The following is a 12,118-nucleotide window of genomic DNA, read 5'->3' as shown; positions in this document are numbered from 1 at the left end:
TGAAATAAAGGGGATTAAGAATATATTTATTGTGGTGAGCTCTGAGTCATGTATAGAATTGTTGAACCATTATATTGTACATCTGAAACTAATATAACACTGTATGTTAATTACACTTCAATTTAAATTAATTAACTAATCAAATCATTTTTTAAAAATATGGATTGAAAAAAAATAAAAATATGGATTGAAATTATTCAATGGTGACTTCACTTTTCACACTTACGAATAAAGAAATACTAATATTTATGAATAAAGAAAGTGAACTATTGACTATGAATAAACAAAGCAAACTCAATAATTAAATACTTCTTATTTCTTTCTCATAAAGAACTGAGTATATAACTTCCCTTTCAAAAGAAGCAATTTGTTGATCAATATTTCTCATAAAGCAAGACAAAATAGAAATCTATGTATTTCTTGGAGGGGGCCCTGGGTGGCACAGTCAGTTAAGTATCCAGCTCTTGGTTTCCGCTCAGGTCATGATCTCAGGGTCCTGAGATGGAGCCGCAGGTTGGGCTCTGCACTCCACACAGAGTCAGCTTGGGATTCTCTCCCCCTGTCTCTCTGCCCCTCCCCCCTGCATGTGTGAGCACACATGCTCTCTCTCTCTCTTTAAAAAAATAAACAAATCTTAAAAAAAAAAAAAAAAAAAAAAACTTGGGACGCCTGGGTGGCGCAGTAGTTAAACGTCTGCCTTCAGCTCAGGACGTGATCCCAGAGTCCTGGGATTGAGCCCCGCATCAGGCTCCTCCGCTGGGAGCCTGCTTCTTCCTCTCCCACTCCCCCTGCTTGTGTTCCCTCTCTCGCTGGCTGTCTCTCTCTCTGTCAAATTAATAAATAAAAATCTTTAAAAAACAAAACAAAAACCAACCCGTTTAGGAACCAATTACAGTGAATTAAACCAAATTATGTCTTTGTAAAAAAAAAAATAAGTACATTCTCTTCAATGATGCTTTTGAATTATTTTGAGAAAATATTAAACTTCAAGAAACCTGTGTCAAGGAGATAGCTTTGGATATAACTAATGAGGAAAATAATCGCATATTACATTGAGCTCACATGCTGCCAATTCTAGTTTGTAATTATATTGCACTAAATGTAATGAGCAAATTTACCAAAAATAAATCACTAGAGTAGAGATTAACCAACTGGCTTCTCCCAAGAATAAAAAGCAACTCAGTGGAAGAGGTTTGAGTATTTTTACTTTATGTAAGTTCTTAACCAAATGCAACAAATTTGGATACTTGATAAGAACAGATTGCAGCACACTTTACAATTGGGCAATGTCAATAAAATAAATGTAACTAACTTGCGAATCAAACTAAAGTCAACCTTACTGTATTCTAGAACCCACATTAAGCGCTGGAGATGCAGAGATGAAATCGAGTTTTTATTCAGAGCTATAAGGGATATAGGTCTTCCTATTGCATTCATAGCTACCAGCATACATGGGATTACTCAAACAACTGTTATTGAGTTGTTGAGTATTTTGGGGCAGGCACTGTGCTGGGCTGTGAATTTAAAAAAAAAGAAAGAGTGCGCCTGGGTGGCTCAGATGGTTAAGTGTCTGCCTTCAGCTCAGGTCATGATCCCAGAGTCCTGGGATTGAGTCCCATGTTGAGCTCCCCACTCAGCGGGGAGTCTGCTTCTCCCTCTGCCCCTTCCCACACTCGAGCTCTCTCTCTCACTCTCTCTCGAAAAAATAAATAAAATCGTATGTAAGTAAATCACAGCTGGAATGCCTACCCTTCACCTCATTCTCTGAGAAGTGACTATTACACAGTGGGCCTCTATACTGGCCATATTCAAACAACTTTAAAAAATTAACATTCTAAAATGGTTCCACCCATAAAACGGTTTCCATGAGCATGTTTTGTTTTAGAGTTATAAAGCCAATGAACTCTCTTGGGACACTTTGACCATCCCTTCTCTACAACTCCTTTTTCCTATTGTATTGAAATTGTATGTTATGCCAGGCTCCACTACTAGAATGAAATCCCTGAAAAAAAATTTTTGGTCTTCAATGTCTAACACAATTGCTTAATGAGTACAAGAGTAAATGCATGAGTGAAGGAATTACTTCATTTAGCATATCAAATGGTAAGATCTCATTTGCCTCTTCAAGTGTACTCCAAAAAGGAGTATGTTATAAATCTGCTGGGTCTCCACAATGCACAGTGATGGAAAGAACATGCTCTTGGTTTAGGAGTTCCAGGAATTATCACGCAGGGACCACAGAGCCAGAAGCTGAATGGAGACTGTGATGTCTTTGGGCAAACAGGGATCTCTCCCGGTAACACAAACTGCCATAAAGTAAATACTCAATAAATAGGAGGGCTTCTTATTGATAGTCATACTATAAAATAAAACAGAAAAAATGTAGGGAAAGGAGCAATTCCATTTGCCTGAAGGTATCTGGATAGGCTTCAAGGAGAAAGTACATTCCAAATCTCTTAGTAAAAGGGCTACATAGGAATTCCGTAGGAAAGCAAGAAGTCCAGGTATTCCAGGAAGAAGATGGGTAAAGTTACGGACACAGTTTTATCTCCTGATGTCATCAGCTGTTTGGTGGACACGGCGGACGTGGTGAGCATCCACCTAATATTCCATGTACTCCCCCACGTTGCCTGGCAGTTACATTAAATCAATGATATTATGTGTTGATCAATGGATCAGGCAGAAGTGATACAAGCTACTCCCAGTTCTGCCCCTTGAAAACATCCTGGGTGAAACTCCAATTCCTCTTCCCTTGCCAGGTTGATCTTAGAGTCTATATGCTGAGCTGGTCAAATTACAAGTTTGATGGAGCCTGTATCCCTGTGTCTCAGATAGAGGAGACCTTCCACTGGCATGCATTAGGCCCCACACCAACAATTAAAAACATTTTTTGTGTATGTGGGCTCAGCCACTGAGATCTCAGTGCGTTGCAACAGTTAGTATTACTTATCCTGATGAATGAAAATAGACCCTCTATAACCCCTCATCTTTACCCTCAATGCTGGACAGGTAGCTTTCCCATTCAACAGCTGCAGGGAGTTGAACAAAATTGGTTTCAAATTAAGAGTGATTACAACCCAGTAAGCCACAGGGTAAGATGGAACTAAATAGGCCCCTAAATCAATACCTGCATTCCACGTTTTCACTGGTGGGAAATAACTCAGTCCTTCAATGGCCAACATCAGAGGATTTTTCCATCCAGTAATTCATTAACTTTTAAGTATTAATTGCAAGGTTTTCAATAACACGGATGGGTTATGAATAGAAAATAGGCACAAAACACAATATATTCAAAATAATTAAATTGTTATGACTTTTCAGGGCAGTGAAGCTATTAAAATATAATTTTTTAAAAAAGGAGAATGGAACGAGAATGTGATTTCACAGGCATAATTTGAAATAGTACAAGTATTTATTCACCATGTGCAATTACTTGTAAATACAAATTAGAGGGAGATGTGGCACAGCTAAAGGACAGTAAAATTAGATTTATGAAGCCTTTCCTAATGTGCAAACAAAAAAATAAAATGTCTAATCATTTTGTTCATTATAATTTTTATAAACCTATGCTAACCAGGGGAATGTGATATACCATGAATAATTCAGAAGGTAAAGCCAAATAAAAATAAAAGTTTGTACTAATAATCCTTCAAAAGGAGATTAAACAATTGAATCAGACAGAATCCAGCCAGAAAAACAAACTATCACTTATACAGAGATAATTTAATACCGGTCCCAGAGTAGAGCATGGGTGATGATGAATCTGAGAATAATCCAGCAAATGGCCAACACGGCTTTTCATGAATTGTTGGGGGCAGTGGGACCCAATTTTGCTGACCACTGACATCATTTAGATGTAAATCTTTTTTTAAAAACTTGCACCAATTTTGAATTATATATTATTTTAACATCTTTCCTATGAATCAGCTATGAACTGAAGAACTAAGTGATATGCTCAAGTCACCAGCTAGCAAGTGTCAGAGCTGGAATTTGAACTGACTCCATACCGAGAATTATGTCTACCACACCCTGCGGCAATAGGTTGGGGGAGTGGGGGCTCGATCAAATGTGGAGACTCTCCCTAACTTTGAGTTTCACTAATAATAATACCAACAATTACTTTCATAAAATAACCAATTAATAGTACCATCCCAGGCTGTTATATTATATCCTCCAAACACAAAGGGTGTAACTGGAATGAGGCTTAGCTATGAATGATGGAGCACAGTCTATAAACTGAGGAGGCAACTTGCTTAAGTGACAAAGAAAAACCCCATGATTTTATTTGTTTGTTTTACAGCCAAGTCTGTGCTGTCGGTCTCAGAAATGACAAAGTGTTGTGTTTTCTCAACTTTTTCAGGTTTTATATTCTGCTTGTCTCTGTTCCCAACTCAAAGTTACATCTATCTTCTATAAGGATATTTGGAGATGGGTTATATTAATTGCCTGAAATTAAGTCTTTTTAAAGGGATTTTTAAGAAAGATTATTTGCTCAGCATCCTATGAGATATATGTCAAAGAGATCAATGGATCTGGAAACCAGGGCTTATCCATAAGACACTGGATTAATTTCAGGTTTCAATAACCTGCTAAACCTAAAATTCTCAGGCCTCTCCGAGCAGCAAGTAAAGATGGATTTTAGTGAAATTTGACAGAATTGAACTATTAGTCAAAATCTCTTCCTTCCAGAAAAATTCTGCTATAACAGAGTGTATAGAACTGCTCTTTCTTTTGAGCTACCCACTGGGATTTTTCTCCTGCACAAGAAGAAAGCTAGCTTTACAGTATAACGTCTCTCTGACTCTGTGCCCCTTCTTCTTTCTTCAGTTGCTACTTCCATCACTTGACTAGAGCTCTCAGGCATCAAATTCCATGTGTACATAAGTATTGGGGGTATACTGGAACCACTGACCTGGAAGGAACCAGTTCTTTCATCATGGAAATAAAAAATGGGTTGACAATACTTAAATTTAGTTGGACACCATCACTGGCTATTTAGGGATATGCTTCCCAACATCTATTTGTGGATATTCTTTTAATTCTGCCACAATCCCACTTTAAGCATTTTGATCAAACAACTTCTAGTTCAATGTAATATTAGAAAAATTAAATGCTGTTGTTGTCATTTCTAAGTGAATTCTTCTATTGACTTATCATTCTTTAACCTAAATTTCTGTGGAATCTTTCTGAAACATCTCTGTTGTTGAGTTTTCTTCTTTTAGTTTTCTTCTTTTTTTTATTCCTCCCTAATCTCTGTCTCTGTTATAATTAGTTTCATACACTGTTTTCAAAGAGTTTTCTTGAGTGAACACAATATAAAACATATCCTTTATTAGTTCGTAGTGTATACTTTCATTTCTCCACTATAGATTTTCTTTAGTGTAGGTAAACATATTTTAAACTTCTGTGTTTGGGGTTCTGTTTCTTTTGGGGGAAGGCACTTGCAAAAAAAAAAAAAGTTTTTCCTTCTAATATATTTATCTTTACATATCTCACTAAAAATTAGTTAAAATTTTAAAGCAGAAACATTGAACTATTTGTTAAAGCTATACAACTAAACACAAGAACTGCCATTCGCATCTTTTCAAAATAAATAACTTGTATTTTAACAAGCAAATCTGAGACCTGTGATTCAAAAGTGGTGTGGCTGTTTTATTCATTTTTCAAATGGCAAGTTGACAATTATAGATTGCAGTTTTCTCAAATCCACTAAAAAATTCTTATAAGCATCTTTCAGCTAAGATATGTACACACACTCCCTCCAACCACCACCAGTGGGCTTGCTTAGAAATCTGGTAGAACGATGCTATTATCTCCTACCTTTGCACTCAAATCCACTTGAGTAGAATAACATGTCAGGATTACAGTTTTGGATCCCAAAGGCACAAAACATTATATATATTTGGATCATTTATAAGTCTGACCTTTTAATAAAGTGTGTTTCAATGTAACTATGCTGTAAAGGGTTTAAATTACATTTCTCACCATCCTTTAATTGTTAAGTAATCCTTGAGTAAATGGTAGTCCCGGGACACACACACATACAGGAATTGAACTTACTTTTTATGCCCCCCCCCAATCCAATGAGAGTAAGAAAAATACTTCTTGAAATTTTCAGCATTCTCTGTTTTCATGGACTATTAATGCAATGTTGTAGAAACTAGTTTAATTAACAGGCAAGAGCAGCAGCTATTAGTTCTGCTGCTTGATTACGATGACAGAAAGTTCCACAGCAATCAGATTTCTTCCCTGAGTCCGAGAAATGCTCGTGAATGCACAGCCAACACATTTAGGAGAACTGTTCACAAAGACTTGCGCTGAAATGTAAGGTTTATGAGCCTAGTCTGGTATAAATGAAGTAGTTACCACTGGCAGTTAAACTACTATCAGCTCAGGGAGAATTTGATTAGGTTGAGGTAGAAAGTGAAAAGTCTAAATTAGAGAAAGAGGGCTGAGTATAAAACCTAGAGGAGAAATAAGACAATTTAAATGGTAGGAAAAGCCAAGAAGGTCACAGCTGAGAAGGTGAAGAACTGACTGGGGTGGAATAGAAGTTGGAATGTGACCTAAGGTTGTCAGACATATATATGTGGATTTGGGGTATGAGTGAGTCTGCCCACCTGCAGAGTTCAGGCCCCTCAACAAAGCAGGCTTACAGGAAACATACCTCAATATAATATAGGCCATATATGAAAAACCCACAGCCAACATCACACTCAATGATGAAAAAATGAGAGCTTTTGCTCTAAGGTCAGGAACAAGACAAAGATGTCCACTCTCACCACGTTTATTCAATATAGCACTGGAAGTCCTAGCCACAGCAGTTAGACAACATGAAGAAATAAAAGGCATCCAAATTGGTAAGAAAGAAGTAAAACTCATTATTTGACATAATGCTCTATAGAGAAAATTCTAGACTCCACCAAAGAAGCTACTAGAATTGATAAATGAATTCAGTAAAGTTGCAGGCACAGAATCAATGTACAGAAATCTGTATCATTCTTATACACTAAGATAATGAAGTAGCAGAAAGTGAAATTAAGAAAGCAATCCCATTTATAATTGCACCAAAAAGAATAAAATACCTGGGAATGAATTTAACCAGGAGGTGAAAGACCCGTACTCTGAAAACCATAAAACAAGGGCGAAAGAAATTCAAGATGACAAAAAGAAATGAAAAGACATTCCATGCTCACGGACTGGAAAAACAAATATTATTAGAATATCTATACTACCCAAAGCAATCTATAGATTCAATGTAATCTCTACCAAAATACCAATAGCATTTTTCACAGAACTAGAGCAAACAATCCTAAAATTTGTATGGAACCATAAAAGATCTCCAATAGCCAAAACAACCTTGAAAAAGAAAAACAAAACTGGAGGTACCACGATTCCAGATTTCAAGATATACTACAAAGCTGTAGTAATCAAAACACTATAGTACTGGCATAAAAACAGACACATAGATCAACGGAATAGACTAGAAAGCTCAGAAATAAAACCACAGTTATATGGTCAATTAATCTTTGACAAAGGAGGCAAGAATATGTAATAGGAAAAGGACAGTCTCTTCAACAAATGGTATTGGGAAAACTAGACAGCTATATGCAAAAGAATGAAACTGAAGCACTTTCTTTCACCATACACAAAATAAACTGAAAATACATTAAAGACCTGAAACCAAAAAAATCCTTGAAGAGAGCAGAGGCAGTAATTTCCCTGACATGGGACACATCAACACTTTCTAGATATGTCTTCTGAGACAAGGGAAACAAAAGCAAAATTAAACTATTGGGATGGCATCAAGATAAAGAGCTTCTGCACAGTAAAGGAAACAATCAACAAAACTAAAAGGCAACCTAATGAATGGGGGAAGATGTCTGCAAATGACATATCTGATAAATGGTTAGTATCCAAAATGTATAAAAACTGATATAACTCAATACCATATACCCAAATAATCAAATTAAAAAATGGGCAGAAGGCATGAACAGACATTTCTGTAAGTGAAGACATACAGATAGTTAACAGACACATGAAAAGATGCTCAACATCACTCATCATCAGGGAAATGCAATGAGATATCACCTCTCACCTGTCAGAATTGCTTAAATAAAAATACAAGAAACAACAACTGTTGGTGAGGATGTGGAGAAAAGGAACCCTTGTGCGTTGTTGGTGGGAACATAAACGTGTGCAGCCACTGTGGAAGACAGTATAGAGGTTCCTCAAAAAATTAAAAATAAAACTATCTTAAATCCAGGAATTGCACTGCTAGGTATATACCCCCCAAATAGAAAACACTAATTCAAAGAGATACATGCACCCCTATGTTTATTGCAGTGCTATTTACAACAGCCAACCTATGGAAGCAGCCCAAGTGTCCATCGATAGATGAAGAGCTAAAGAAGGGGATATATATATATATATATATATATATATATATATATATATTCTGAATAATATTCCAGTGTGTGTGTGTATACAATGGAATATTATTCAGCCATAAAAAGGAATGAAATCTTGCTATTTGTAATAACATGGATGGAGCTAGAGAGTATAATGCTAAGTGAAATAAGTCAGTCAGAGAAAGACAAATAATACCATATGATTTCACTCATATGTGGAATTTAAGAAACAAAAAGAGCAAAGGAAAAAAGAGAGGAAGAGACAGAGACAAACCCAGAAACAGACACTTAACTATAGGGAACAAACTGATGGTTACCAAAGGGGAGTAGACAGGGGGATGGATGAAATAGGGGATGGGGAGTAAGGAGGGCACTTGCTGTGATGAGCACTGGGTGATGTATGGAAGTGTTGAATCACTGTATTCTACACCTGAAACTAATATAACACTGTATGTTAACTCTACTAAGTAGAGTTAAAATTAAAAACTCCATAAAAATAAATTATACAAAACATAAAATTTACCATCTTAATCATTTGCAAATGTACAGTTCAGGGATAATAAGTACATTCACATTATCGTACAACCATCACCACCATCCATCCCCATAACTCTTTTCATTTGTAAAGCTAAAACTCTGTATCCATCAAACAATAACTCCCCATTTCCCCCTATAATCACTATTCTACTTTCTTCATGATAACCTTGGCTACTCTGGGTATCTTGTATAAGTAGAATCATTCAGTATTTGTCTTTTGGTGATTAGCTTATTTCATTGGATTAATGTCCTCAAGGTTTATCCACGTTGTAATATGTGTTAGAATTTCCTTCTTGTTTAAGATCAAATAATATTCTGTCATATGTATACATCACATTTTTTCCCTCCATCCACCCATCGATGGATACTTATGCAGCTTATACCTTTTGGTTATTGTGAATAATGCTGCAGTGAACATGGGTGTACAAATATTTCTATGAGATCCTGATTTTATTTGACACTTGCTTTCTCTCTCTCTCTGGGCCTAGGCAATAATGTACTCTCTATTGCCCTGGATTTCCTAGACCTAAGGAAGGAGCACAGTATTAGAATCTTGATGAATGAAATTTCAGACAACAGAAAACCCATGGGTAAGTTTATCATTAAAATGGAAGAGAATAGAGTTCCCTGTACATTCTTGAATGCATTTCTCAAGTTTTAATTGACACATACTAACTGCTGGATCTTCACCCGAGAACCATTGGTGACTAGGTATAAGATCCATAATCGGTGTGTGAAAGGCGCTGTGGGAGTATTTGTGGGAAATAATGATTTTCACACTAAGGCTGGAATGTTTCTAAAGACTGAGTAGGAGTTTTCCAGGCAGTTAAGCAGAGTCCAAGAAAAGGTATCCTTGACAAAAGGCAACGTAAGAACAGGGAGGGTTACATCACTTCGGAGAATTAGAAATAAAGACTAGACTATTACGGCTAGAAGAAGTGAGGCAAAACCCAATGCTGTGCAAGAGGAGACTAGTCGGACACACGATAGGCGGTGCTGAATGCCGTGTGGACTCGTTAGAGCGCAGCTACTAGGAAATGAGGCTTATTATTTAATATCTCAGTACAACAGAAATCTGTTTGTTGTTCACATACAGTTTGAACAAGTGTGATTCAGATGAGCAAGGTCGTCCTTTATGTGGTTATTTGGGGATGCATGACAAAACCCCAGAGCTTTGCCACTCCCACCGCATTCCGGGCTGTCAGACTGAGGTATACGCCACCACCCCTAATTGAAAGAGCTGGAAATGAAGTCTAGCTATACACTAGAGTGCAAGGAAGAATGAATTTATTATGTTAAAGTACATGTATGTAACTGGATAAGCAAAGCAGAGCTCTGGAAGTAGGTTTTTAAGAGGGAGTAACAGGAGAAAAAAGTCAGAGAGGACATCCGCGCTGTGTAAAATGAACCGAATGAGCTGATGGGCTCTATGAAGACCTTCTTCTCTGTTGATAACAGTGTAGAATAGTATTGACCACATGCCAGTGTGTTCTCCTCTCATCACTGAACCAGTATCATTTGGTGACTATCATACAACCCGCATCAAATCACTGTATTTTACTAACGCAGCCATTGTCGTTGCTCCTGGGAAGCTAACTCGGAGCCCCTTTTCAACACAAGCACAACTGATCTGGCTTTATTTTAAATTCTAAATTTCATGTGGAAATGGAAAACAAAGGAATTAGATCTCCTCTTTGACACGCTTAAGGAGATAAAGAGCAGAGGGGAATTTGATCCTACTGCGTGGTTGATCAGATTGTATTGCTGTGTTGTGTTTTAACCTATACGACATTTTGACAATTGTTTTTCTGTAACTTCTAAAGAAAAAAGGTTAAATTTACTCTTTTGTTCAAGATACCATGCTCCCATCTGTAACTATTTGGACCCACCTCCACCTATACTCTGAGAAAACCTTCTGTATCTTTCAAAAACATTCAAAAATTGAAAGTATTTGTCTGGAATAATTTAGAGAAATTCTAATAGATCAAAGAATAATAATGATGTTATAATGATTAAACCAAATCTTACTTCTAGAACACTCACCATTGACTGATTTCTCTGGTGTTGATTGTGAAAGCCTTTTAAGTATTTAAAGACAGATGTGTTCTAAGTTATGTCAGATAAAATCTAAATATCCCTATTTCTTCTATTTTCAAATGTCATGGGTGGTAGGGCCCTCACTATCCCAACAACTCCTTCCTAACAACATTCCACTTACTGTTTGCTGGCAAATATAAGTGTAATCCTCCAGATGTGGGCTGGCCTTGGTGTAAAAGTACAGCAGGTTTTCTTTCTTTCTTTTTTAATTGAAATAATAATTAACAGACAATATTATAATAATTTTAGGTGTGTAGTGTATTGATTGGACAATTTTATACATTACTCGATACTCAGCAAGATAAGAGTAGTCATCATCTGTCACCATACAGATAACATTATTATACATAATATTAATAAATCATAATCAATATTAATAATACTATCATGTTATTATGTTATTAATGTAGCATTCTTACAAAATTATTAACTATTTACCTATACTGTACTTTTCATTTCTGTGACTTATTTAGGACTATTTCCTTCTTTGCATTAGACATTATATTTAAAAGAACTCCATCCAGGGCACCCAGGTGGCTCAGTTGGTTAAGCGTTTGCCTTCGGCTCAGGTCATGATTCCAGGGTACTGGGATGGAGCCTGCATCAGGCTCCCTGCTCAGAGGGGAGTCTGCTTCTCCCTCTGCCCCTCTACCGCTCATGCTGTCTCTCACTCTCTTTCCTTCTCTATCTCTCTTGCAATCATAATAGTATAATAATAATAATAAAATAAAAACTCCATCCAAATCATATTAAATTTTTATATGAATCCACTGTATTGTTGATGCAGTTTGACTATTAGTTTATGTTTTCATAGATGCCCCTCCTGTCATCCTAACAGCTTTAAATGACGTGTCTCCTACTTTATAGTTGAGATCACCGACTATTAATGATGTTAAGCATTTTTTTTCCATGTGCCATAACTTCTAAGAAAATCCAAGATATGAAACCAGATTTGTTTGCATCTTTGCACTATAAACTATTTTTACAATTCTTTCCTCCTTCCTTTTCTCTCTCTCCCTTCATTCTTTCATTCAACCAGCAAAATTGTGAGCATAAGTTAGGTCAGTCAAGTA

Source organism: Ursus arctos, unplaced genomic scaffold, assembly GCF_023065955.2.
Source record: "Ursus arctos isolate Adak ecotype North America unplaced genomic scaffold, UrsArc2.0 scaffold_23, whole genome shotgun sequence".
Lineage (NCBI taxonomy): Eukaryota > Metazoa > Chordata > Mammalia > Carnivora > Ursidae > Ursus > Ursus arctos.
Note: the sequence above shows the minus strand (reverse complement) of the source record.